At 43.1% G+C, this 27,679-nt stretch overlaps 1 protein-coding gene and 1 long non-coding RNA gene across 8 annotated transcripts in view; one reads left to right on the forward strand and one right to left on the reverse strand.

The window, feature by feature from the left end:
- Positions 1-8,311: 8,311 nt before the first annotated feature.
- The window catches only part of SOX6 (SRY-box transcription factor 6), a 373,678-nt gene continuing 354,310 nt past the window's right edge, over positions 8,312-27,679 (forward strand). For 5 of the 7 annotated variants that reach the window (XM_032112416.1, XM_032112420.1, XM_032112422.1 and 2 more), the window contains exons 1-2: positions 8,314-8,405; positions 8,896-9,075. The gene's annotated coding sequence lies outside the window, so the exon portion shown is untranslated. Of the gene's footprint in view, positions 8,406-8,895; positions 9,076-13,481; positions 13,580-27,679 lie in introns of those variants that run through there. The other 2 variants (XM_032112424.1, XM_032112418.1) reach the window with 2 other exon arrangements.
- On the reverse strand, positions 9,311-13,030 carry LOC116445613. Its single transcript, XR_004240823.1, has 2 exons — positions 12,820-13,030; positions 9,311-11,569 (listed from the first exon to the last, which is right to left on the reverse strand). It is a non-coding gene; the product is annotated as an uncharacterized LOC116445613 (long non-coding RNA).

A 27,679-nucleotide genomic window follows, 5' to 3' on the forward strand; every position in this document is an offset into this window, starting at 1 on the left:
GTTTGTCATGTGTGAATGTGATAAAGGTGTGCATTCAAATCTAATACGCTGCTACACCGCACTCAGCTCTCCCCACTTTTGTACATTAAAAAAACCATAAGATAACAAATTTCCTTTGCAACTCTAAGCTCTAGAAAGGACAAGAAAAGCAAAGGCAGAAGCTATGACCCCCTGAATACTGCTTTACAATCGAGGTTGAGGTTTCAGTGCTTAAGTGGAAAATTGCCATACTAAATAAATGATTGCTTGCTGACTATACGAGTTGGAGATCTGGGGTGTGTGTGACCATACTGATTATAAAGTGCTCTCTTTTTGCTTAACATGTTTTTCCTTTTAATTCCAACTTCTAGGAACATGAGCTCCTTTGATGAACACCGTAAACATTTCCTAAGTTAATTGAAAAAAAACCCCAACCCTATAATGCTAACTTTGGGCATACCTTTCTATTGCTTAAATGAGAAAGCTAATTGAAAGAAATGTTCAAACCAGAAGAGAAGAAAAATTTTTGAAAAAAGGAAAGAAAGAACCTCCCCAGAACAGAATTCTTAGTCACCAACATTTCAGATGGCAGTCTGAGGAGTCTAACCGCTCCATATTATTAAAATACCATCAAATTAAAATAACGGCAAAATACTGAGACAGAGTCAGATTGTATCCCCTCCTCTGTGGTTGTGGCAGGCCAGCAGTCAAGGATCCAGCCAGGAGTGTGATTTCTGTGGGAAGGAGGGGAGGGAGAAGGGAGGATACCTTTTGTGTTTTCTGGGCTGGGGTATGTGGTACTAGAAAAAGTGGGCAGTTGTGAGCTCTGTTTTATTAGCCGGTTTGGTACTTGGCAGTAGTGCAGCACCAGCACAGGCTGTTACTGACTGAGGGAGAAGCTGTTTCCTTCTTTTGTCCCCTTCTGCCTTACCAATAACAGCTGCTGGGAAGGTATTTTCCTCATGGTGTTTTGTTGAAAGGTAGACAAAATATTTTCAATTACCCCTTACTGTTAGATTTCTGTGTAAATAATTTGTGTTATGGTAAAAATCCTTCCAAGGCGGGAAGACTGTTTGCTACTTTCAGCCCCGATTCTGTAAACATTTCTATGCATGTTTAGTTTTCACCATGTGAGCAATATCCATTTGGGTGAAGTTAAGGAGGGCTGTAGCTGCACATTGGAAACTTGACCTACTTTGCATATCATTATGCATGTAGCACAATTTTAGTCCAAGAGAGTGTCCCGGAGAGGGGAAGTCTGAGTTGCGGAAGAGTCCATCGAGGAAATGAAATCTGGCCAACTAATATGAATTAAATATTTTTGTACTTTAGTGTAATATATTCATTCACAACTGGAGAAGTAGTAGGAATAACATAAGCATTAACAAAAATTAGAATTTATTCAGTGGCTGAGGCAGACACCAAAAGCAGCTTGGATGGTGGCAAAACACAGGTGATTTATGAGGGCCTTTTATGATTAGAACTTCAGATTTTGGAATTATTTGACACTTTGCAAAGAGAGCTTTGTTTGTTTTGAGAATGTAAATATGATAATAATTCAAAAATTTAAAATGTCAAGTCAGCTATGCATTGTCTTACTTGTACCTGAACATTGTAATAGCAATATTTAAAAATCCTTCTATCAAATGTGATGCAGGATTGTAAGTGTGAAGGCTGAAGCACATTACTAACTTTGAGTATTTCTACACATTATCTGTTCCATTAACTTAGTTCCTGATACTGCAGAAGTTTAGACGCCCAGAATTATAGAGAGTGAATAATCCTATTAGAGTAAACGGGACTCCTACAAATGTGTGAAGTGAAATGTATGCGTGAAGCAAGTGAGGCTGGGGCTTTTAATGGGAATCTTGTTATGCATAAATATAGTTGGTGTGTGAGGAGTCTCTCATGAATTAAGTCCCCCAACAGGCTCCCTCCATGCAGAGAAACAGGCTAAGATGCAAAGTCCAAAAAGGGTAGGCCCCAGGTTTTTAGGGAAATATGCCCACATTCGCACGCATCTGACAGAAGCAGATATGGATCTGTCTAAATTGAGCTCGACACAGGCATTCTTAGCATTTTTTCTACTCAAGTGACTTGGTGTAAGTGACTTGTTCAGAAACACTCTGTAGGTTTGTAGCACAGCCAGGAATAGAGCCCACATCTCCTGACTCACAGTTATAGACCAGACTTCTGCTCAAATTTGCGTGAAAACTTAATTGGCCATGTCTCTGTATGAGGAGGAATTTATTAATATTGCTGCTACCTTACGTTGTTTTGTAATTTTCTTGATATGATCCCATTCAATAAAGGTGTAGAACTGAACGTGAGCTTTCTCTGAGTAGATGCAGAGCATCTGGTTTATACAAATGGTTTCCCACCAAAAAGGAAAACTTGGAACTGTAGATTTTTAATGCACAGATCTTGTGCTGTTGCAATGTTAAGAAGTCCTTGTTGTTATGAATGTGCATTATGAGTATATTGTACACAGTCCTGGTATGCAAATGTGTAGCATTCAGAGAAGTGAAATAATTCTGTGTTATTATTATCTTTGTAAATTGCATCTTAAGAGTTTGTTGAGGACTTTACGACGGCAGTTTTCTATAGTCACAGCTATACAGCACAAAGTGTTTCTTTCATTATTAACAATAACTGAGCCAATGAAAATGCTTTTAAATATACACCAGACAAGCAGTTATCCAGCTCTTCCTTCTTACCATCCACAAACCATCTTTTAGCATCTTATAAACGAGCATGTAAAATAGCTTTGTAAACATCTGCTTTTCATTGTTAATTGTCAGGGAAAACTAGAGATTTAAATGCTTCTTTTGTAGCATTCCTTAATCCTATCAGAAAGGAGGGCTCTAGATGCTTCTCCTTTCTCACTGCAGATAGCTTCCGTAGGCTAGGGGCTTTCTTCTTTTTTCTTTTTAATTTTTTTTTTTAATATGGGTAGTTTTTATTTACTTACAAACAGCTTGTTTCACATCTCGGTTTGAAAGGTCTTGCACATTCTAGTCTCTGTGGCAACTCAGTAAATTTAAACAAAATATACTATGTAATTATTGATTGCTGTATAAAATGTGTTGAAAATCTAATTTTTTTTTCTCATTACGGTCTGCTCAGTATTTTCTTTCATATATCAACTATCAGGTTAGGTATTGTATCATACAAATGCAATAAGAAAACAGGAGTATATGTTTCTGCTGCCCTATAACATAAAAAATAATAAGTAAAAAATTCACACTACTACAATACAATTATTATTTTTTTAGAAACACTGCCTTTATTTTGGTTAGCTTTTCTGTTCTAGTAATCAAGTCATTAATGTTGAGTGTGTCTGGCAATGATTTACTTAAGGTAGCATTCATAACACACAGTAGCTGCATTATACAGGAAAAATAAATCTATTCATGTTACATTTCCTACCTTTAAAGCTTTTTTTAAAATCTTGTATTATGGTCCTGAATTTGTAACATTTGACTTTTTGGTTCTCACACACACAAAAGGAACATTGATGATTTAAAACTATTTCATGTTTTATATTTCTTGATCAGGAATAAATCTTTTTTTACATTTTTTTTTCCAAATCTGCTTCATTTGGGAAAAGATACATTTTCACTTAAAGTTTGGATGTTTCCATAGCTTTTGTCTTTAATTTTGGTGTTTTGAAGTCAAAGTCTGCTTAACTAATTCCCCCAGCACAGTCATTATTTTAGAATAATTTAGATTTCTCCCTGTTTTGTTAATTAAGTAATAATTGAAGAGTACAATTACCTATTAATGTTTTTATTCCTGCTATTCAATATTTACTTCTAGAACTTCCTAAAAGAATTGTTACACGGACCTCAGCATCACTGCATGTAAAATTAATTGAAATGACATATTGTTGCAGTTTCTATGACAACCATATCATGATGCTGATGCTCTCAAAAATTTATAAACTACTATTTCAACTATGCTAATAGCACTGAGTAGAGTTAACATTTATTTACTTAATATTCTTATTAGAATGAAGCTTTCAATACTTCATTTAAAAAAATCAGAAAAAGGTGTATGTCAGTATTTTTCGTTTGTCTGATGTTGGTTTTTTGTGAAGGAATTCTGGTTTTCTATGAGAACCTTTTTAAAATCTAACTCTGCTATGTAACGTTGATGATGAGCTTATTCACTCAAAACAGATAGAATGTATAACACCACTCACAAACTTTTAAATACAACATTCCAAAATAACTCCTACAGTGCAATCCACTGCAAAAACCAGTCTTGGTTTGCTAGTGGAATATTTAAAGGCAATTTATTCCTATTTCTATTGTCCTAGATGTTAAACCTCAAATGCTTGTGACATGAGAGCACTTATTCACTGGCATGACTTACATAAATAAAGTCACAAGCTTAAGTGTCTTCAGGACCAGGCACAGAGTTATAAACCCCTTAAAAATATTTACTTATATTACTGCCTTGTTTTATTGTAAATGTGAAATGTAACTTGAATATTTTTTTTCCGTATTAAATACATACCTTTAGTATAATCACGTTATTCCACCAATCTGCAGGCTTTTAGAAGTTAGCTGATTTTAACAGTTTGACAGGGAACTCTATTACTCAGGCAACACTCATGTTGGAATCAATGAGTGTTTTACTTGAGTAAAAAATTTAGGACCAATGTAAGATGCCTTGTTCAAGTTACTTCATAATTATATAGATTGCAACGACTTAAAAAACAGTGAGCTTTGCTCTCCAAACATAGTCATTTTATTCAGTCTAACTTGCACTTATTAAAAAAGTGTGTTTTCTATTCAAAATGTGTGATTCTCATGTATAAGACTTATTGATCATTGATCTAAATAGGAAATAAAACACCTTGATGTTTCAGTCATTTGTCTTAGGAAGATTCCAAAACAGTCGAATCGCATTTACTTCACTTCAGTCTTAAATCTGATATTACACTGGAAAAACGTTTCATATAATCGAATGTTGGAGTACGTTGAGATCATGTCACATTTCAGTTTTACCGGTATGAATGCTTTCAGCAGTTTCTGCCCAACCTTCCCGGTTTACTAAGCTATATTTAAACATGTTTTGAAAGATTTATACAGTGATCTGCTTCTTAGTCAATTTTGTTGCAAGAAGATACTACTGCATATTTGGGTAAGAAAATGTGAAGTGCCTGAAGAGGAGAGGAGAGGAGGGAGGACATGGCCATACTACCCATGTGGGATATGCCATGATACTTATAAGCTCCAAGTGAAATTGGACAGCTTGAAACAACTCTGTACCCCAACATTTCTTTGCAGACATTTTAACCTCTTGTCTTGTTATTTTCTAAACTGTTAATCCTTTCTGGCATCATCATTCAGATTCTCTTTATAAGAAGCATGCACTTTACATGCACAGGACTTGAGCTTCTGGATGAAAAAACTGGCAGTGACATGAGCTTGCAGGATAAGGCCATATTGTCACAAACCCGAAGGAACATCTTAAATGCAATTTATGGGTGCACAGTGGTAGTAATATAAAATACAAAATCATTGGCCTATCTTGAGGATTCTTTTATTTCTGTTCATGTGGCATGTATATGTGGCTAAGTGGTAATACATTTATTTGCAGTGTGGGCCAGCCTTCAGGTCAAAGACAGCTTTGTTTATTTATTCTATCCTTCGTGGTTGTTTTTCGATATTTTTGTTTGGTTTTATTTGGGTCTTTTTGTTTGTTTGTTTTTATTTCTTTTTACTCAGTATTTTGTTTGTAGTGCAATAGCTCAGTCAGGGACTTTGAAAACTGTGCTTTGCTGTGGGGTTATTTTTTATTTGAGGGGGGTGGGTGTATGAAACAAAAATAAACTGATGGAATAATTGCAGTGTTACAATAGAAAATCTGTCCATGCTCTGTTGAATTCCAGCATGTGCTGTCAGAATGGGACGTTGCCAGTGAGAAAATAAAAGCACCGTGGTGTGCTGATAGGGGATTGCAGTCATCATGTTTTAGCAAGGGCTTTCTGTCACTGAGATCCTCAGCAACCTTCATGTTCACCACTGGCCTAGAGCTTACTCTGGGCTGGAATATAAAATAGGGCTGCTGTGGGCTGTAAGGGGGTTCTGTAGCACGAGTCCCCTCCCAGCCCCTCAAACGTGCGTGCGGGTATAGCTCTACCTGACATAGATCTTCCTGTCCTTCCATTCACAAGACAAGTTCTGCTATTCCCAGCTGAAGCTGGGAAAATTGGTATAATATGTGAGGCTACGCAGGTGCACGCTCAAGGAAGAGATGCCTTAGTATGAGTGATGATTGCTTTAAACATCTCTTGCTTGGCTTTGGGTTGCTTCTGAAAGAGTACATTTAAAATCACTGTTAATCTCGAGCTGCTTTTTTTGTATGTTAGCGGTGTTTTATGGTCATTCTGTTGTACAGAGATGGGAGTAGAAAAATGATTAAGATGACAAACAGGCAAATCCAGCTGTTAGGTGAAATTCCCAGATTAGGAGCAGCAGATGCACTTCAGTGGAAATGTTTGCACCATCCACAGTCATACTACTGTTTTTCTACCCTTAAGCTATACATGAAAAGCATCAGGTATCCAATCTTGAGGTGATTCCTAATCATAGCTGAATGTAATTGCCATTTTTTGGAGCCTGTTATTAGTGTTCTCATGGTTCATCTGCGGAGCTTACTCCGCCAGTGCAACTAGTAGCTAGGAGTTAAGTGACTTCAACCTTGCCGGTGCAGTCAGTGCTTTTCTGGGTGCCAGGATGCCCTGACATGATGGATGCTTTCCAGTAGCTAGGATGCTTTCCACCAGCTGCTAAAAGCCTCCTGAGAGGAACCCCCTTCTGGGTTAAATCTTTTTGTGAGAGGTAAGTGATGTGTTGTGCCCCTATATAAATGGATCTGTCTCCTACAGTAGATCCATTCCCATAGCTTTTGCATGCCTGGAGCGTGCGTAAGAAACACATTGTGCTGAGCCTTGTCCACAACTTTTAGCAGTGTCACCCCAGGTGCTGTCCGTGGGTGGTGACAGCCCAGTCTTCTTTTCTTTTTTCCCATTCCCCTTCCATTAATATAAAACTAACCAAAACCCCAGCCTCAAACTTGAAATCAACCAAAAGACTGGAGAAGGAAAATCTTCCAGGAAAACCCGGGCAGTGCAACTGGCCTGATTTTGGCCGGGGAAGGAGGCTGGGCAGAGGAGCCAGCAGTGCTCCCTGGCACACGCTCCGAGGGGACACTGCCTTCCAGCAGGGGGGTCGGAGGGGTTTTACTGGAGTGGTGCCGGCGGGACGAGCGGGCCGAGATACGCTCTGCCCTACTCACCCCGCTCCCCTGGGGAGCGCCCAGCGACGCCGAGACAGGCGAAGGAGGTAGAAAGTCTCGGGGCAGGGGGTTAAAGAAAACACCAGTGCGGGCTTTCTTTTTGTGTATTCCCATCTCCCTCAATTCTCCTTAAATTCTCCCCGTCTTTCTCCGGCCTGTGAGAGCGGGCGGGAGGCAGCGGCGTACCCTGACCCGGAGCCCCCGGGGCTGCGGGCTGCCCGCCCCCCGTCCGCCCTCGGCGGGGTCCCCGCGGCCGCGGCGCGTTCGGCTGCCCCGGGAGCGCAGCGGGCGCTCGGTGCGGGGCCCGCGCCCGCCTCACGGTGGCGCGGTAAGCACATGGACAGGCCCGGGCGCGGGCAGCCGGGAGCGCGCTCCGCTCTGCCTTCGTTGGAATCACAGTCCCGGTGATGTTTCGGATAAATCAAACCGCTGCTACAGCGGCGCAGGGACGGGAGGTGCGCGATGCTCCGCGCCGGCGGAAGGTGTTTCAGCCTCCCCGGTCGGCGCAGAGCCCAGCGGCATCGGAGCGAGGGTCTGCGGCATCTGAAGAGCACGGTCTCACCTGGGGTTAGTGTTCCCCTCCCCCTCTCAGTCTCACTCCTCCCCCAGCCCCCCAGGAGAAGTTTGCAAAGAATGTGATGGAGAGTGTAAAGCAGCAGATGCCGACGTTAAGCTCCGGCTCGGTTCGGGCACAAGGAGCTGAGCCATAGCCCCGAGCCACCGCCCTCGTTAGCAGGGCAGCGCACCCCTGTCACCCGGGGGTACCCGTGGGGGGACAAACACAATGTAGAGTCATCTTACCTCCGAGCCGAGGGAGCAGCCTGCGAGGCAGGAGCGGGAGCGGCGCGGCTCCTGCCTCCCGCCCCGGCCGGTCCGTCACCGCGCTCCGGCAGCGCCGCCTCGCCCGCCCCGCCGGGCTCCGCTCTCGCCGGGCTCCCCCCGCCCCCGGCGGGCAGTCCCCCGCCTCAGCCCCGCACACATCCGCGACTCAGGGGCAGCGTTTCGAGGCAATCCTTGCCGGTGCAAATCCCCCGAGGCTTCTCTTCGCCAGAGCGTGGAACAAAATTGCCGGTTCCCCTGAGTTTTTGTCAGGCTGTGCTGGCGCTCGGGAGCAGGTAAGGCGGCTGCTGGCTGCCAGCGATCCCCGCTGCACTTGCAGCGAGCAGCAGGAGCCGGTGGAAGTGGGAGTGTGGTCTGCTCTTCATTAGGGAGGGGGGAACGGACCCTGGAGGTGATGCAGTGAAACACTTCTACTCCCTTGCATTGTGTTTGTCACAGATCACGGGCGCTCTGCTTTTATAACATTCACTTCAAGCATTCTCAAACCCAACCGGAATAAGTTCTGATCCTCCCCTTTAGTTTACATTGGGGTTGTCAAAGGATTAAATAAATGAAACTTTATTTGACCGTGGAGTTTACAGACCCTGGGATCCCTGCGCGCTCTGGCCTTATTCTAATTCTATAGCGGTAATTACCCTTCGTTTCTTTAAGTGCAATAGATTTATTGCCTTAGAGACTATGCACAGTTTGATTGAATTATTCATTTTTTTTCTTTGGTGTAGACTGCATCTGGGGACTGATGTGACGTGTAGATTTTTTTTTCAGGAACAAAGGGAATGTGGAAATGAAAGAGAGAGGGAGAGAGAGGCTGGCAGATGTGATGAGATGCGGTGAAGGTGTATCCAGCTTGGCACTCCCACTCCTCTCTTCTCCTCTCATTGCAGCCCTGGGTGACTCTCAGGCTAACACAAACAGCTTTTCTTCCGCAGCCTGCCCTCTGTCACTGTAAGTACAACAGCCTTCTCTTATCAGCATGCAAATTCCAGCCACTCACTACCTTAGCCTGGTGTTTGCACTTTAGATTTACAGAGGGGACCTTTAAAATGAACTTTCCGAGACAGGAAGGGGTTTTCATGTCGAACTTGCTTTTATTTTCTTTGTAAAAGTTTATGTGGTTTTTCCAGTTCTCTCTTCACCCCCCCCCCCTTTTTTTTTTTTTTTTTTAATTTTTTTTTTTTTAAACGGCGGGGGCGTGGAGAGGGGAGATTGTTGCTGCGGCTTTTCCCTTCACTATCAAGATGATGCACAGTTTAAAATGAAATTAAAATCTCCTTGATCCTCTTTCTGCCAAGACAATACATTCTTGTTGGCAGATGACGCTGTAAGGAATTCAGAGTTTTTGTTTTCAGGCAGATCTTTAGCTTTGAGTGTTACAAAATGCAAACGTCCCCTAAATTTGGAGGAGTTCGCCAGAGGTTCTTGTTCTAGGGGAACTCATATCAGGTGATGGGTTTGCTTTTGAAGAAACGTGCAGTCATATGATTCTATCCAGTCTAACAAAACTTTTTCCCAATCGGACGATCAGGCTTTAACTTCTTTAGCTTTCTCTCAGATGCTGTTGATTATTTTGCAAAAGTTTATCCGAACATCTTTAGCAAGCCTATAACAAGCCTTCATTGTCGGACAGTGTCCGCAGAGGGAATTTATAAACGTGCCTCTTAATTGTCCGGCATTAACTGGGGAGAGAGGGCCGTTTAGAAGTGGCTGAATGACTTTTAAAGTGAAATTCCTTGCCCTTTGAATCCAAAACTTCTGAGGCTGTTCCGCCAACTCTCCAGGAGTTGCAGGTTTGCTGCTCAGGTTAAAGATGCGGTACGTACAACTTAGCACACAGACAGGTTGCCTCGCTTGTTGAATATTGCTTTACTTCCACACATTTAATGAGACACACGGCGCAAAATGCCATGACAGCTGTGCACAGGTAAGTGCCCCGACGTGATGTGAGCGCCTGCGGTCCCTTCCCTGTGCAGGGACCCCCAGCAGGTCAGCATCCCTCCTCAACATCTGCCTGCGCTGCCTGCCTGTAGCCTTCATGAAGCCAAAGCAAGGACAGTAATTCCAAACGCGGTTTCTAAACGTGGGGTGACACTACAAGTGAAAGCGTTTCCTTGTTTCTCGGCACGTGTATACGGATCCTCACGGCGGGTGTTCACTTACGCAAACAAAGAGGGAAGCACAATTGTCCCCGTGCAGCGCACACACGCACATTTGCATACAATGCCCAAGGAATCCTCTTCTCCTGCCGCCGAGAAGTTGCCGCTCCCCGGCACTGTGAGTTACATCTGTAACTTAATTGATCACACAGGGGAAGCAACAAGCTGGAGAGCGTTCCTTGCGCTCCGCGTGGGAGCGTGGCCGCATCCCTGCCGTGTCCTGCCCCAACCCAGTGTCATTCCCTGCACTGGAATTTCGGGAGTGCAGCGGGATGCTCCCCCGATTTGGAGCTAGGTGGGCGGTTGGATTTATCTGCTGCCTTAATTATCTCTTGTCCCATTCCCGCTTCGTATTTAATAAGGAAGATGCTACATTTGAGGAGTGGTTGGGATTTTTTTCCCCCTTTCTGTTTCTTGGAAGAAAAAAACTTTCAGTAACAAATTACTGGAGTTGCAGACTGAGGCAGACTATTCGTCCTTGTATTCTGATTTACATCTCTTTTCTTACATAGCTCATTTTAATTTTTTTTTTCTTTTTGCGCGCCAAAGCTACACTAGTTGCGCAAAAAGTCAAGGTGTTTGCTTCACTTGCAGCAGGTTTAAATGTGTTACAAGGAAAGCGTTAGTGGCCAATCACGGGAATTCTTATAATTAAAGATTAAAAAGGACAGAGAAATATCTCGAAAGACAGCTATATACTGCTGTTAATTCCATACACCGGGTAGCTGCAGCAAGGTGAATACTTTGAATTAGCCGAACGCAGGTGAATGCAAACTCAGTATTTACAATCATACAGTTCCCCCCGTCTCTGAATTTCACTTTTCAGTGTCTTTATTAAAATTGAAAGAGTGCATGGAAATTAGCTACTATACTCTCATCCAGCTAATTTGATTATAAAGCTTTATTAGATGATTATAAAGTTCTATTTCAAGGTGTTTGCTGCTTGCCGAATACGACTTGGTTACTCCTTTTATTGTAGTGGGATTGCCAAAAATATTGTCTAAAACAGGTCCACTATTCCAAGACGTTCTGACTTACAACTCATTTTCTCTGAACTCGCCTCGAGCGGGGCGATAGCACCTCGGATAGCAAAGGCAGAGGATGCAACGTGCACGACTCCAGCAGTGTGTCGAGTTTTACAGCTTGTTAACAAAATGAAACAGAGCCAGGTCAGATCTGTCCTGTGCCATCGCGTTAATGCTCAATTTTCATCACGTCCTGCTGAAGCCAGGTTCATTCGCAGTGGGGCTGAGTGTGCTTCTGGGTCTAACCTAGTCTGCAAATTTCTACTTGAGAGAGAAGGAAAGCGAAATCAGGCTCTCTCCTCGTCTTTTTGGCCTCTATAAGTTATGAAGCTATTTTAAAATTAAAAAGTTTGTCTGTTACTAACTGTTCCAGGCGCCTTCTGGAAAATGGGGAGAAAGTGCCAAAAATACAGAGATGAATCAACAACTTCTCTCTCTCTCTCATTTTGTGGGCTTGAGGTTGCTTTCCGCACTCCCATCTTAACAACAGTTTAGCCTAGGTGTGAATAATATCAAAAGAGGGAGACGTTCGCTCTGCAGCGCTGTTTGCCCACCTGATCTGTGGGCCCCTGACAGTTTGAAAGACTCTTTTATGTTTACCTTTGGAATGCAAAAATACAGCAGGGAGACTTTCTTAGGTTTGCAGTATTCTGCCACTGGTTGATTTTCTCCTTAGCTCCTTATAGTTTTCCCTTCTTTCTCCCAGATTTTTCTTCCCCCCCCCCCCCCATCCCCAATTAGCACTTCCAAGAGAGCGTGAGTTCCTAAATTGGTATTCAAGCTGATATTCCAATCCTTATCTGTTGCCTTTTGGTAGGCAGAGAGAGGGATATTTATATATTGCCGCTGCTAAAATTTCTCGTCGTCGCCACGAGAATCCCAACTTCAGCTCGAGTCCGTCCTAAATCAGTTTTTTCTCTCCGGCCATACCTGTCTTTCCCCTTTCACTGCACTCACTCGTCACCTTTGTGTTGAATCCATCACTAAATAGTTTGTGGACTCTGAGTGCATTCTCTCCCCTTCCTCTTCCCCGGGTCCCTGTAGCTGGACTCCCATCTCTGGTGTAATTTATACTTCCCATTTCATCTCCCTTTTATTCCCCTCCCCCGGCCGTGCTGTGGGATCGGGCTCTTCAGAGATCCATTTATCAGCTGTCAGTAAGCGCTTGCTGAGTGCTTCCCTCTCGTAGTCCCCGCTCCCTCCCCACGCCGCCAGCCCTTCCCTCCTCCTGCACATCGTCTTTCTCCAGATTTTTTTTTTTTTTTTTTTTTGTAATTTTATTTTCCTGGTGTGTCCCGTGAGCCGGCGGGACTCTCCGGCGTGTGTGTCCCCACGCAGCGCGGCGGGCGGAGGGAGGGCGGAGGGCGGGCCGGCCCCGTGTGACACGGCCCCCCCAGCCCCGCGCCGCCCCGGCCCCGCGAACCGGCTCCCCCGGGACCCCCCCGCTCCCCCTCCTCCTTTTCCGGCCCCCGCCCCGCCCTCGCACCCCCTCCCCGGTAACTTTCTAGTACCTTTCCTCACCACTCCGGGCAATCAGTGGTCATTAGCGAGAGCAAGCGGTGTAGGGTTTCATGTGTCTAATGGCCCTGTGAGTGGTGATAGCTGCGCGGGGATGCGGCTGGCAGCCCGCGCCGATTTCACTTTCTGTTTTGTGCTCACTTTCTCCGCAGTTGTTGCTTTCCCCGCTCGCTCCCAGCCTCTCTCTCTCTCTCTCTCTCTCTCCCTCTCTCTCCCTCTCTCTCCCTCCCTTCCCCTCTCCCTCCTCTCTCTCCCTGTGTTGTCTCATCTTGCCTGTGCTGTCTGGGCGGGGGAGCCCTGCCTCCTTTTGCCTTCCTCAGATCAATGCCCTGGCCACTCACTTTCTGATGTTGCACGACGGGAAATGCTTTGAATACTTACGACATGGCCGCTCACATTGATTGCCAAGATTGACAGCAGTAACCATCGCCTTCACTTGTTTCAGGAGGAAAAAAAAAAAAATGAACCTGATTGTAACCAAATCTCCAGGCAACCCATCCGCAAACTTCTAACGATCGGGATCCTGCACATCCATGGCCCGGAGAAACACCAGCAGACTCTAGTTCATTTATTTTATTTTATTTTATTTTACCGAATTACTACCCATTTATTCCTCTCCCCTCCCTCCTCCCCCCCCCCTCCCCACCTCCTTCCCTCTATTTTTTTTTTAATGAAAATTACCGAAGCGCGTTGCAAAAAAAAAAAAAAAAGGAGGCTCTCCCAGTGCTTTGTGCCACACTGGATCCCGAGGAGGTAACCAGGAAAACCAGCCCTATTGTGTTGTATACCTGTTGTTTGCTGTGGTGTGTAGTGCTGCGTGGCTTGGTGGCGGTGGCGGTGGTTTAATGGGTTTTCGCTGGATTTATGTCGCTTTGCAGGAGAGAATCCGGTTCCCCCTGCGCTGTCTTTAATGGGTTATTAGTTGCAATTGAGTGAAGCAGCAGCGTCCGGAGATAGATCTGTTGTTTAGCTTTTAACATTGCTGAATTCACCCCTTCCCCCCGCCTCCCCCTGCACGATTATTTACTTTTATATCACGAGGGTGTTGTGTTTCTTTTTTCTTCTTCTTCTTCTTTTTTTTTTTTTTTTTTCCTTTTCTTTGGGGAAAAGTAGTTATAGTCTCGTCCCCGTGCGAGTTTCCGGGGCTGTTTGAATCCCGAGGTTTCCGAGACGTTAAGGGACCCCAGTACCTTGAAATCACAACACTTTCTCATCCTTCCCGAGTAGAGTTTATTTTAAAATGTAGTGACAGATCAGCGTTGTATTTTAAGATCACCCACGGCAGGCGAACACATGGTGCGGGAAGATATTGTACGTAAGGAACTAACACGAGAGGGAGAAAGAGAGAAAGAGAGGAAAAATAAAATCCGAAATAAATCTTTGAGAGCGGAGCGCTGCTGTCATTGCTCCGAAGTGCTCGCGTGGGTTTCTCCTGGCGGATAACCCCGAGAGACGCGGGATGGAGAAAGGCGAAGGGAGTTTAGTGGTGCTTGTGGGTTCTGCGCTAAGTTTGAGGTGGGTGAGTGCTTTGAAGTTGGCCGGGGACGGCTGCGGGGAGCACACAAAGCTGCGGGAGCGGCGGCGGCCGTGCCGCGCTCGGCCACGGCGCGGCGCTGTCCCGAGGAGCCGCCGCGCTGCGCCGCCGCCTTATCCCTCCCAGCAGAGCCTTTGGATAAAGTTATACAGAAAACTTTAAAATTGATATCGCACCCTAATTTGTGATACACAAGGAGGGGGGAAGAAGGCAGTCCATCATCAGAGAGCTCTGTTTACACCCGGGGAAGGGGAAATGCGTGCCGCTTTGTGGCAACAGTCGACTTGGGATTTCTTGCTGCCTTAGCTCTTTGCCGGAGGTCATGCAAATCGACCTTAAAAGAATGCATAAGCCATAAATTAAAATAAACCCTTAGCCAGAGGCTGATCCATAAGTAGACAATACCTAACCTGGACAAAACGGCTTCCTTTGCGAGCTGAAAAAAAGAATAGTGCCTAAACTAAATGCAAAGTAAGTTTTCAGGAAGTATTTCACTTACTATTATTACTGTTATTCTTCTTTTAAAATAAAATAGTGGCAGTTGCAACAAGCTAGAGCAGCTGTTTACAGGCGGTGCTGCAGGATACGAATGAGGCAAGGTGTGTCTGGTGGAGAGCTTATTCTTTTCCTGGGTTCCACTACCTTCGAAGCTGTTTATTTTTTTGGATTGGGGATAAGAAGCCTCTTTTACCGTACAAGCAATTTGATGTTTTATCTCGGATAATGCTGAAGAGTTTATGGCCAAATCTGGGTTGCCTGCAACTGTCACATGCGCGCACACAAGCTGTGTCTGTATATAATAGTCTCGGGGCTTGTTTTTTTTCCCGCAGTTTTTGACAATTGTTCCATTCATGATCCTGAAAGGAATCATCAGTGGGAGCTAATGAGTGTGCCTCTGCGGCTTGCCCTGCTCCGGGGAGGAGCGGGCACCGGCTCTGCCCGCTCGTGTAATGCATGCACGCGTGTACTGGCGGCGGGGTCGCGGCTGGGTGTAGATACGGGAGAGGGAGAGCAGATAGGCGTGATGCGAGCAGGTACTTCCACGCGTGCAGCGCCAGCCGGGCCGCCAGAGCGTGTCCCCGGGCCGGCACCCCCGGCCGCGGCCCGAGCCGTGCGGGGCGGCGAGCCCGGCCAGGGCCCGGAGGTCACTCGCAGGCACCGCTCCTGTCCAGCCGAGCGCTGTCTCCGCTTCCTGCGGGCCGTCTCACCGTGGGGTTTGCTGCGGTTTTGTTATTTGTGAAAGGACGGGAAGGAGTGAAAGTGGCACCGTGAAAGGACAATTAGTGTTGTGTCTGAGTGGCCGGGGTGGGGGGAAGGGGGGCCGCAGGGAAAGGCAGCCCGGTGGGAGCCTGAGGACGGCAGATTAGTGCTGTCCTAGGGGTGTTTCCCAAAAACAGAGAGCTGAAACTTTTTGTGATAAAGTGATATATCTTCGCCTGCTGTTTGTAGATAAGGTATATGTTTATTAAGCAAATTTAAATAGCCTTCGGCACACGAGCGGCACTTTGTTCCTACTGCTTTCTTTTACCATCACTTTAACATTTTTTGCCATTTCCATCCTCAGTGCTGATCGTGAGGACTGGAGAACAGTTCTATCCAGTTCTCAAACAGAGTTTGAAGTCCAAAAATTAACGAATTTCCCTTTCTGTATTCGTGTAATGGAGCAATTTTGAAACCTGTTTTGAGACTTCGACTTGACTTGACTTGTTTTATTGACGTGCTTGTGCCCACTCATTTAATTAAGCCATTATAATACCATAAAGTAAATAATAAGAATGAATGTGAGATATGTGCATGTAGCCTGCCATTATATACAAATATTTCCCTGGAAAAGACCCTTTAAAAAACTTTTTTTCAGCACCCCATGGTTCTTTGGCAAGATCTTATTGCAGGTTTTTGTTTTGAGCCAGGATATTTCGTGGGTTTCTGTGCTCATGACGTTACATGCACACTACGCTTGGAATATAAACAGCAAGCGTACCTAGCAGCTCATTCTAGTAAAACTAAGGAATAATTATTTATAGTGAGTACATTTAAAAGAAAATAATGAGGTCATTTGGAGTATGCTGCAGTTTGAAGTAGCTCGACACCTGGCAGAAACTACATACGCATTTTCTTCAGACTCTGCACTATCCATAACTTTTCTTATAATACATTCTTGTGTTAAGTGAGAAAAGCTGTTTGTAAAACAATCCCCTGGCTGGTTCCAGTATTGGGTGAAGCTGATCCTGTAATGGCATTTTGTTTTGAACAGTTGCTGTAGTTGAAGTTCCCTCATAAGGTAAGGTGGCACTGGGTCTGAAAGGAGGTCCAAATGCCACATTTATAATTAGACTGCCAATTCAGCACATTGTATCTATTGCTATACAGGGATATACTGCTGTGTCTGGTCTCTCAATAGACTGTATTCAGAATTAGCCAATTCAACTGCTTAAACTTTGGAGTCAAATTTAGAATAGGCAATGAGAGAAGGAAAGAAAGAAAACAATAATGCTTTCTTTTTTTCCCTCAGCTAGCTATTAAAAGCCAAAGAATATAGGGAAACCAACCCAGGCACTGCTCTTGGAAGCCCTGCACTGAGCGCAGCCTGGCCAGCCTCGCCTGCAAAACCATTTTGAAGCGCGCTTCTCCGGGGGGAGGGGAAGGTGAGCCCTGGGCATCGCTCCCAGCGCCGCTCTCCAGGCCGCTTCCCGGGCCGCGCCGGGCGCCCGCAGCCGGCGGAGGGGGCGCGGGGCCGGGCCCGGAGGGGCAGCTCGGCCCGGCCCGGCCCTGCCCCGGCCGGGGACCCCGGGCTGCAGCGCCCGGCCCCGCAGAGACCCCCGGGGCGGGCCGGCCCCCGGAGCCTCCGAGCCCCGCGGGGCGGGAGCGGCCGCGCCGGGGACCCCGCGCCCCCTTAGGGCCGGGCCGGGCTCCGGCCGCCGGCGTGTGCCCGCCTTGGCCCCGGCTGGCGGCTCCCGGCCCCTTGCCTCCTGTCACACTTCTCGCGTCGCTCGCCCCGGCTCCCCCGGCCTCCTCCCCGCGAACTTTAATTCATTCAGCGATGAGCGCGTAAGAGGCCCTTTGGTCGGCAGCCTCTCATCCTCTGCTAAACGCATTATTTTGTCCCTCCTCCCTGCAGCGCAGTGCTCCGTCTCGGTACTGCTGGGAGGCTGAGCTGGGCTGCCTCAGCGCTCCCTCGGTTTCCTTCTCTGCTAGATCGCAGGGTGCAAGCCAGTGCCATGTGTATAACACAGCATAAAGGGAGCGAGACAGATGGCTGTCTCTCCCTGCACGTTCCCGACTCTCCGCTCAACTTATGTAACTGCTGCGTTTTTTCCTTTTTGCGTTTACACACCGGGGAAAGCGACAAGAGAAACAAAGTGGAGCCCATCAGTTTCACTGGTAAGGCCACAAGTGCCTGACTTGTAGAAAATAATAGCTGATGTCCAAAGTTAGTTGCCTTCACTTGTCAGCTTGATTTTGTTCACAAGTGGGAACTGCCAGTGCTTGTTCCCTCGCCAGTGGTTTTTAATATGTGGCCAACAACTGTTTGTGGTCACTTCCCGCTGAACTTCTTCTGCTCAACAGGAAAAAAAAAATCTCTTTGGGCATGTTTTTTGCATCTTTGATTGTATTTTTAGTCCAAAATATCCACATATCCCTGCAGTTCTTGGAGGCCTTGAAATATCTTGTGGCAATAAAGGCCAAAGCTTTGCATGATGACAGCAATAACAAAGACTTTTTTTTTCCTCAGTTGGCATTAGAAAGTTTCTTTAGTCCTCTTTTATCTGCTAAACACTGTGATCACCTTGGGAGATACCACTTCAGGAAGCATATCCATTAATCTTTTACACTTGGGTTGATTTCCCCCTTGGACGTGTATAGATCACACTCCAAAGGCTTCAGTGTATTTATTAATTAATTTATTTATTTTCCAGAACAAAAATTACTTCGGAAAGAGAAGCCAGGATGCACTTTCCTTTCCACCCCATACAATGGGATGTTGTATATTTCCTTTTTTCCACAGCGTCACCTTAGAGATCAGTGGGCTGGTTTGGCAGGCCTTGCGTGTCGTGGCTAAAGTTTTCAGAAGTTATGCAAATAGGGGTGTTTGTGTACATGTGAACTATGTCAACTGCAGTGATACAGTGACATATTTTTAAAACATTTCAGTTCATACAGTAAATCACAGAGGCAGAGCCTTGGAACATTTCTGCATGGTGTCAGAACCTGGGAGAGAAGTGCTGCTGTGTGATGTGTTCGGTAGTTCACATAGAACTAACTCGTCAAGTAGCAGCAAGAAACACAGAGGTGCATGTTTCAGGTTTGTACTGTAGCAAGCTGATTTCTGTTCATCCCTTTCAGTGTCTTCTTGTGTAATTTTTATTTACACAATTTTCTCAGTTTTTCCTCAGGTAGAACAGCAAGAATGGGAAATTTTAGGGGACTTATTACCAAATCACAGAAACTGAATTTTCTTTTCTTTTCTATGAGCCATTTGGAATTTTTTAGACATGTGATTCTCTCACAGTATGTATCTGTACATGTGTCATTGCAGGCCATTACATCATATTATGAAAACAACAAAATACCCCAAATCCTGTCATTAGTAAGGTTGTGGACTGGACTGGTGTGATGCCTGTGTGAAATAAGCGCCTATTTATTTAGATGTAGTTCTGCACAGAAGAGGGAGATCTGATAGATGTATTTGCTGGAAAGCAGCCGATTTCTACAGTGATAAAACTGGATAATTACATGTTCCCAAAGCCTTTTCAGCACAGAAGTAGGTGTTCTTTTAAAACATTATTCTGTGGCAACAACAAATATTTGTGACATCATTGTAAGAGATTTCCTGCCAATTTTTAGTTTACTGTCTTTCACAAAGTCTAGAGTTCTTTGGAACTCATGAAACTGCTACAGATAGCCATCGTATATTCAAGTATTCAGTGAAGTTTTAAATAATTCTCTTTCAATTAGTAGAACAGGAACCTGAAAAATGGATTTTCTCTTAAAGAAACAAGAATCAGTACACAGACATTTCTCTCCGCCTCTTGTATATTTTAAAACACCCATATCAGTTTTGTGTTTACTGTTTTGTCTTCTTAAATTAAGAAGAAAAAAACCAGTGTCCCAAGTCTGAAAATCATCGCTTGGAAATTAGTTCAATCAAATATTTCTTGAACCTTGTGAATTGGAAAGAGTAAGATAAAATTAGGTATATTGTTAAACTAGGTTAATCAGAGTAATTCATTTATAGTGCAGAATGAATCAATCGATATCTTTTTGAAGTCCGGCAAAACATTCCATCAAGTTAATGTGTTTAAGGGTATCATATCAGGGACAGACAGGTACTAGCAGTGATAAAAAACAGATAACCCGCAGCAAAATGATTTACAGATGGGTCATTATCATCTATAGAGAGCTCACGCAGATCATATTCTTTAGAAAAAGAGAATGCAATTCTACAGAGCTAGGAGAATTACCTAAATAGGTCTGAATATTTAATGTTTTTTTCTGAATGACTAGTAGAATTTGCAAAGCAAAATTTTTAGCCTTCTTATGGGCAGCATATTAATATAAGACACAGGAAAGTACTGGGTATTTTAAGTATTTTTGTGTTTATTTTACCTGTTCGTTGAAGTAAAGCTTGGGAAATATTTTGCTTCTTCTTGTGTGAACTTTGTAGTGCTTATCTTTAAAATATGTTCAAGAACGTAACATCCAAATTAAAAAAAAAAAAAAAAGGTGAAAAGTTTGATGTTAGTGATTTATTAGATTTCAGAACCTATTCCGTACAGCAAGTGGCGGAGTTGCATCTCTTCCATCCGTGGTAAGACAGGATGTCATTTAAATATTTTTTCTTTCTTCTTGAGCTAGACAGAAAGGTGTAGTCAATTGTGTCTCCAGTCACTGGTAGACTGACATAAGGCAATAGGAAACTCTAAAACCTCAGAGGTGCAGTATTGATTTGATTCCTAACTGCAAATCCTTCATATCATTGCTCCAAATATCTAACTTTACATCAATATTACCCATTCTTTTTATAGTGACACCATGCTTAGTAAAAAACTTCTAAGCACTGAGGTCAGGTGTTGAGATTGGATTCTAGTTTATTTTTTATGAATCAGATAAAGATTTCTGTGCATGAGACCGTATGTGAAGATGAGAGAACAAGAACATTTCCATATCAAAGGCAATATATCTGAGGCTGCATAGTAATTAAAATGCAGTGGTTTGGACTCTGTGCACTAGCACTTACACAGAGCGTTGTTGGGACCTTGTGCAGCATGCAGGCGGCTGTCTCTCGCATACTTCTAGAAATATACTTATAATTTTGTACAAACATTTATGCCAGTCCACACTTTTCTGTGGATAATTTGTATTTCATCCAAACCATTCAAAGTAGAAGTTATTTTTTGAGCAACCCCCTCATTATGGCTTTTGTGCATCAACTATTTTTATTCTGGTTGTTTGTATTTCCTCTTACCAGAATGATGGCTTGTTTATAGTCATATTTTTTTGTGTATTTCTCCAAGACCCCTTCCATATACCACTGAAATTTTATGACTTGCATAAAATAGCTTGTATTAGAAACAAAAATGCTAATATCTTTTCAGATTTATTGAAAATGGTGTGATTTCTTACATACCATACTTTATGGCAAATTAAATGCATGTGCTGGAACATAATATTTTTAATGGAACAATATGTGTTTACTAATTCCAACTAACTGTTACACAGCATAAGGAGAATTTATATATTACTCCAAGGACCTGCCATTGTGGAAAAATTGACATAAAATACTGCAGGGTGCTCCCTATCTGGAAACTCTGCTCTGGAATAAATGTAACTGTAGTTCCTGAGTGGATCACCCTGAGCTGTTCCGGAAGGGCTGCTGTTGAATTGTTTACTTCATAAACTGTGTTGGTCAGTGTCCCAGTGCGGAGGAGGCAGAGAGTTCTGCGAGTTTCCTCATTACTCAGAGATGCTCGTTCCACAGAGGCTCTATCCATTAATGCTCCAGAACTACTGAGGTGAAGCTTTTAGGAAGACTTTGTGCTCAAACAGATGTTTGCACTGTGATTGCATTGCAGCGGTCTTGCAGCCTCGCTTAGTTCTCTCCCGTTTTAGGTGATGATTGATGGATGTATCCATGGGTACTTTGAGCTGGAATATCACCCTTTCAGAGACTGTTCTGCTTTTTACATCTGTGATGTTGCTGTGCATGGGCTCGTTCCACTGAGCTCCTGACCATTTGTGGTTAGTGAAAACCCGTGGTATTTTTGCACAAGTAGGGGGGGTTAACCTCAGTGTCGTGGTGTAATTCCAGCTACGATAGGATGGAGTTGCTCATCCACATTCTTGTAGTTTTAACTGGCTCAGTGAATCCTCACTTCCTTTCCTCAGTGCCGTGGTTGTGCTAAGGACACTCACAGTGTTCTACCTCAGAAGGACCAAATCCACCTGTTGAAGTAATAGGTAGAACTAGATGAGGACTCAGATTTTGGGAGCTTTCTGAATAAGAGGGTTGCCATATGTCTGACTGGCTTATTGTTATTAGAATGAGCATTTTGAAGGATTTGATATATATTGAATTTGAATGTTGAGCTATTTCGGAGGAATATTTCAGAGGAATATTTTGATATAATTTGGTATTTGACAGATTCTCAGCTGGTATAAGCCAGTGTAACTCTGTTTACTTAAGCAGAAGGGTGCCTTTTTACTCTCGCCACAATCACATTCCTTAGGCCAGGATGCAGTTCCTTTAGGGTTCAATGGAAAGGACTTTTTGTGACTGTGTGGGGAGGAGGCTTGCAAGTCAAGGTAACGTTTGCATTGGATTAACTGTAGAGAATAATTTGGTATCAATCAGGGTGGAATCAGGTTTGCCTACATGATGTTTCTTATGGCTTTGGGATGATATTAACAGGAATTCATCTCATATAAACTACATGTTAGACCAACTGTCCCTCCATATCTATCTTCCAGCAGGTCTTCTGGTACAGTATATTATGCAGCATGTGGGGATTCTGACTGCTGGCTTGCTGGCTTCCTGCAATTGTGGGGACTGTGGCTGTGTGTTTTTCTTTTTTCTGTTTTTCTTTCATTCATACCTGATCTGCTGAGGGCAGATTATCTTCTTGCAGGTCCTTTCATATTTTTCTTCTGCTAAGGGATTCGTGTAGGCCACCGCAGTGGGAATATACTTTATTTAACCTTTAGTGCAAACATATGTAGATATGCAATGAAATTTTTTTTAATGTCCCTAAGTAGTTGTGTTTCAGCATATTTTTAGTAGTGATTTTGTTGTGGTAGTCCCTATGAGTGAAATTTAGTATTGACCTCTGGTTTACATGCACATATTCTTACATTCTGCTGTCTGTATCTACTCTCCTTGCTTAACCAAAAGGTCAAAGATGAATTCCAGGAAAACGCTTTCATGCTTTCTGGTTGCCTTCTATAGGCCCTAGCTCCCATTATGCTACTCGTTCTTTCCACGTGGAAATTATGGTGCCCACGGTGTTTCTCATTGGAAGTAACAATGGAATCTTAATTTATTTCAAACCAAGTTAGATATGATCAGCTTTTCAGCTTGATTTCATGAGCTAGAAGATAGTAGACTGGTGTTGGGATGAGATGATAGCTACACAGATTGTGGGGAGTCACTTTAGAGAAGAGTAGTGATATGGAAAAATGTGAAACAGAAGAGACCAAGAAAGAAAGATATTGCCACCTAATGCTCTAGAAAAAGAAGTAAGACAAAGCATATTCTCATTCTCATGTGTCTCTGTGCTTACCCTCAACACTCAGCCTGGACTTTAAGAAGCCAGGTCTGCTGCGTATTCAAGCAGTTCAGTGAGCCCCTGTTCTCTGCTTCAAAGATCTTCCCTCAACCTTTAGTGAAAGCCAAAAGCCTTTTCTCTCCTTGCTGGTCTACACAGTCTTTCCTCCTGGTTTGTGTTGTTCTTCAGTCAGTGAAAATTCTCATTATTTTTAACTTTGCTGCCTCCACTACACAAGAATGGTTCTATCTGTGATGTTTAAGACTGTAACAAAAGCTCTGACTAGCAGGGGCAGTGCAGCTACACCGGTGTGTATTTTAGTGCCATGTGTTTTATGGGCTGCATGGGTGTGCCCACTAACAGTTGATTTGAAAACACCATTGCACAACTCTCTGTGATGGAATGGGATCAAATTACGAACACAAAGTCATCACAATGGTGTAAAAGTGAAAGACTTTGAATGCTGTGTTACATAGTCTTTTCAGGGAAAGATAAAATGTGGATGAGAGAGTTAAAATGTACCTAAAGAGTAATTACGGAGGATTAGCTGGAGTTTCTAAATATGAAGTCTTCCCTTGGACAGATTGAATTCAATTTTTCACAGTATGAGTGTAACATCACCAAACCCAAAAGGAACAGAAGGAGACTGTTTTGCTGAATTGTTTGTATGGGTGATTTCCATTAGAAGTGCAAACATCAAGGTTTAAGCTGTAGCTGTTCCTGCTTCTGATGAATCCTCCTCTCCATCCCAGTCAAAGTGGCACAGAAATCCCTAGGATAACCTATAAACCAGTAAGAGTCAAATCCATCCCCAAACTGGTTTTGATTGCTGTGTTTCTGTTGTGGAAGAGTTTTCTATTTCAGTAATTCAGCTTGGGATGATTAGATAAAGAAGGTGAAGGCTTGTTTCCCCTCACACTGGTGAAGTGTGGCTCCCACATGATACTTCCTGTCTTTCACATATTGTCCCTTTAGTATCAATAGCAACTGGATGCAAATCAGGGTGGCATCTGCTAGTTTGTTTTCAGCTGACTGGGCTAAACAGCACATACGGAATTTACCGCCAGGAGGCTGTGACCTCATCACAGACAAGTGACATTCCCACAAGTAGGTAATGAAACACCCCTATTGAGTGTAGCTAAAGTCCACATCCTCCATAGAGTTATTACATATTCAGTTTAAACAGCTCTCCCAAACTTTAAAGCTGTCCCTCAATTTTTTTAAAATCCACTCACTGTTGTAGCTGGAACGGCAGCTGTCACTGGTCTCTGCTGATGCCACTCTGTGCTGAATTGGGCCTTCTTGAAAGTGTGTGGGAGAAAAGAAGGGATGAAAAAACAAAGGGAGAGGAAGAGAAGGGGAAGGGATATGAAAGGACAAAGATGGGAGGGAAGAGTGAGTGAATGCATAGTATGATTGAACTGAATAGCAACTGTAATGCTTGTGTTGTTGTTGAACATGCACAGAGAATTTCTGTAGTCACATAGTATTTGGATATAGCTTGATGTATGTCAACTTTTAAAACTTCTCTATATAGATGGTGTGATGATGTCTCCTAAGAAGATAACATGCAGTGGTTGAAGAAGTCCCTTTAGGGCTCACTGCATTCAAGACTCAACTGTGTACTCCTTTTCTGTTGCTCATCAAGTTATTCACAGCAAATTCTTTGGGACACAAGTTATCTGTCCTTGCTGTCTGAGAAAATGTAGGTTTCTAGGAAAGGTTTGAGTGGACCACTTCGGTCATTTTGGTCTTTTTTAGCAAGCATACATAAATATTATTTATATGATCAGCCCATGAATGGTAAGCACGAATCATAAACATTTTTGTGTTTTACTGATCATTCTAACAGCTGATTGTTAACAAACATTTTTGAGAGGATTAGCAGATTCTAGATGATCAGTGTAAATTAGTAATCCCAATATACATACACACCAGCTTATGATCTGAATTTTAGATGTGAAATGAGATTTTATTTTATGTCCTTTTGATCTTGTAGGTGATGAAGTTTTGAGACTAGCTACAGCAAAGCAGAAACGAAATAGGTACTTTAGAATCTGAAGTAGTTTCTGGGAATGTGGAGGGAGGGAGACGACTTGAATGAGAGGAAGAAAGGGGATAGGATGAGAAGCAGACAGACAGGAAAAAACCCTAGGATGTGTGGGGGCAAATCAGCATTAGTGGTTGCAGCCTTTCAAGGCATACCTAATTACTTTATTCTCCTCCTTCACTTAGGCTCTTCCACTTTCCAAGAACTGAGGATGAGATATCAAAATCAGCACTTTTGTCACTCACAATCAAATGGGATATTAATTGAGGTTAGAGGGGGAGTAATGATTGAACAGCTGTTGATAACTGGGATGTACAACCTCCAGAACTGCAAATATTTTGTTATGTAAAAGGGAAAAGTAGTTTTTCTATCTTTGCAGCTTTCTGGAAAATAGTGCCGTTCTTGTACTTTTAGCAAGAAGGTTTTTTGGACTTCCTGTGACAGTTCTTTTAGAAGAACTGGACCATGGCCTGCAGCCTTCCAGCTGTGCGTGGTAGGCTGGGCTGGGCCCATGTTTCAATAACTGAGATGCAGAGGTAACAAATGTGGAGCCACTCCAAAAACGCAAGAAATGTGAAGCTTTATCATAAAATACATTGAGCCACTGAAACTTCCAGAGAAGGATCTGTAGATCCTCAATGTTTCTTCTGAGAGTGCCCAGGGTTAGTGGGATCATTCATTACTGTGGCTTCATCAGAATTCTTAAGCACGTAAAAAAAAAAAGCCAAGGAGCCTATTAATGCTTTTTCTTGGTGAATGCTGTGGACCAGCAAATGGATCCCCACAGCAATGTTCCATCTAGTTAAAGCTGCTAGATTGTGGCAGCCAACTGTCTGATTATTTTAGGATCACTGTATGACTGGTTATGCATGTTCACTATTTCATTTCTATGCCACAGTGTAATACAGTAGTCCAAATGAGGCACAGCAGCCACCGCACAAAATAGCCTTCCACAATTTATTTCAAATCTTGTTTCTGACATAAAGGTGCATGTGGTCCATTCTATTCCCTCTAAGTTTCTCTGTGCAAGTACTCACTTGATTAATGTGTCAAGATCTTATGAAGCTTTTTAAAAGTTCAGATTCTAATGAAATGACTTTACTTGTGTTTAAAAATACTTAGTATTTCAGAGCTTTTTTTTTTTTTTTTGCAATGAATAGGGCCCTGAAATTAAAAAAAAAGGCGGAACATTAAACAAACAACCCCTTTTGCATGCAGATAAAAGGCTGTTTAATATTAGCCATGATTTGTTTGATGTGCAAAATGAATTTATTTGCATTTTGCTCTTCTGCTATTTTGCTTGTCCGAAAGCATAATCAGTGTGACACTCGGGCCTCCCTCTCCTCCTGGTGAATTCCAGAGCTGTGGTAAAGGCAATTGCTGGGTAAAGAGATTCTCATTTGCCAGAAGCCATTGACAGCCACAGGCTGCCTGTTCTCTGGTGTTGGAGCCATAACGACTATGATCAGAGGTATGAAGAGCAGTTTGCCTCTTCTCACCATTTTTGCATATAAAATAAATAGCAATGATGAATTAGAGAGCTGGCATTTATTCCCAATATTGATTCTTACAACTGAACTCAGCAGCACGTGTGTTTTCTCAGCCAGAGGAGTTGATGGGTTTTGGTTCTTTGTCTAGATGTAGTGGAAAATATTTATTTATTTATTTATTTATTTGGGTGTCAAAAATCTGAACGTGTAATTTATGTGTGGTTCATATCCTTAGAATGAAATTCAGAGTTATTGACTAGGACAGGTAGAAAATTCATATGCTTGAGCTCTTCCAGGTCCAGCCCCTAACACTCAAGGTTCAAGTCCTCGAAGATACCAAGTTCTCTGGTCCTAGTTCAAAAGACTATATAAGCACATGGTGAGCTTTAAAGCCCAGGAATAATCTCAGTGGGAATGAGACTATGTATGTGCTTAAAATTCAGCATGTAGTTAAGTACTTCATTGGATTGGGGCCAACATGCTTAGCACTTTGGAGGGCTGAATCCTTATTCACTGGTGGTGGTTTATATATTTTTTTGGCTTATGAATTTCCTCACTGACCTGCTCCTTTGTTTAATGATCAGCCCACAACATGGTCAGGATTAAAAACTTCTGGGGCTTGTTTTGTCTAGAAGGCTATGGATAATCTCCAGAGGGAATGGCTCATTTTACATAATTACTGATGCTAAATAAATATGTTCTTTATAATCAACTTATGTTTAATGTGAAATTGCTAAGATTTTTGATCAGGAGACCGACATTTGACCCAGATTTTATTTCTTCCTTGTTTGAACTATGTTGTTTATCTGCAGAAATTAATAATGGCTGTCTACAGCTAGTATATAAAATCCTGAAAATGAATTATATTTTTTTATATTGACTTTTCTGTTTCCAAGGTCTCTCTGCTTCCTACCACCTTCTTTGTATTTTTTTTTTTAACTTGTTCAAATGATCATTCTTCAGACAATTATTAGCAGTGATCTTTATCTAAACTGAGATCTCTAGGCAGTACTGTCA

This window comes from Corvus moneduloides, chromosome 6, assembly GCF_009650955.1.
Source record: "Corvus moneduloides isolate bCorMon1 chromosome 6, bCorMon1.pri, whole genome shotgun sequence".
Taxonomy (NCBI): domain Eukaryota; kingdom Metazoa; phylum Chordata; class Aves; order Passeriformes; family Corvidae; genus Corvus; species Corvus moneduloides.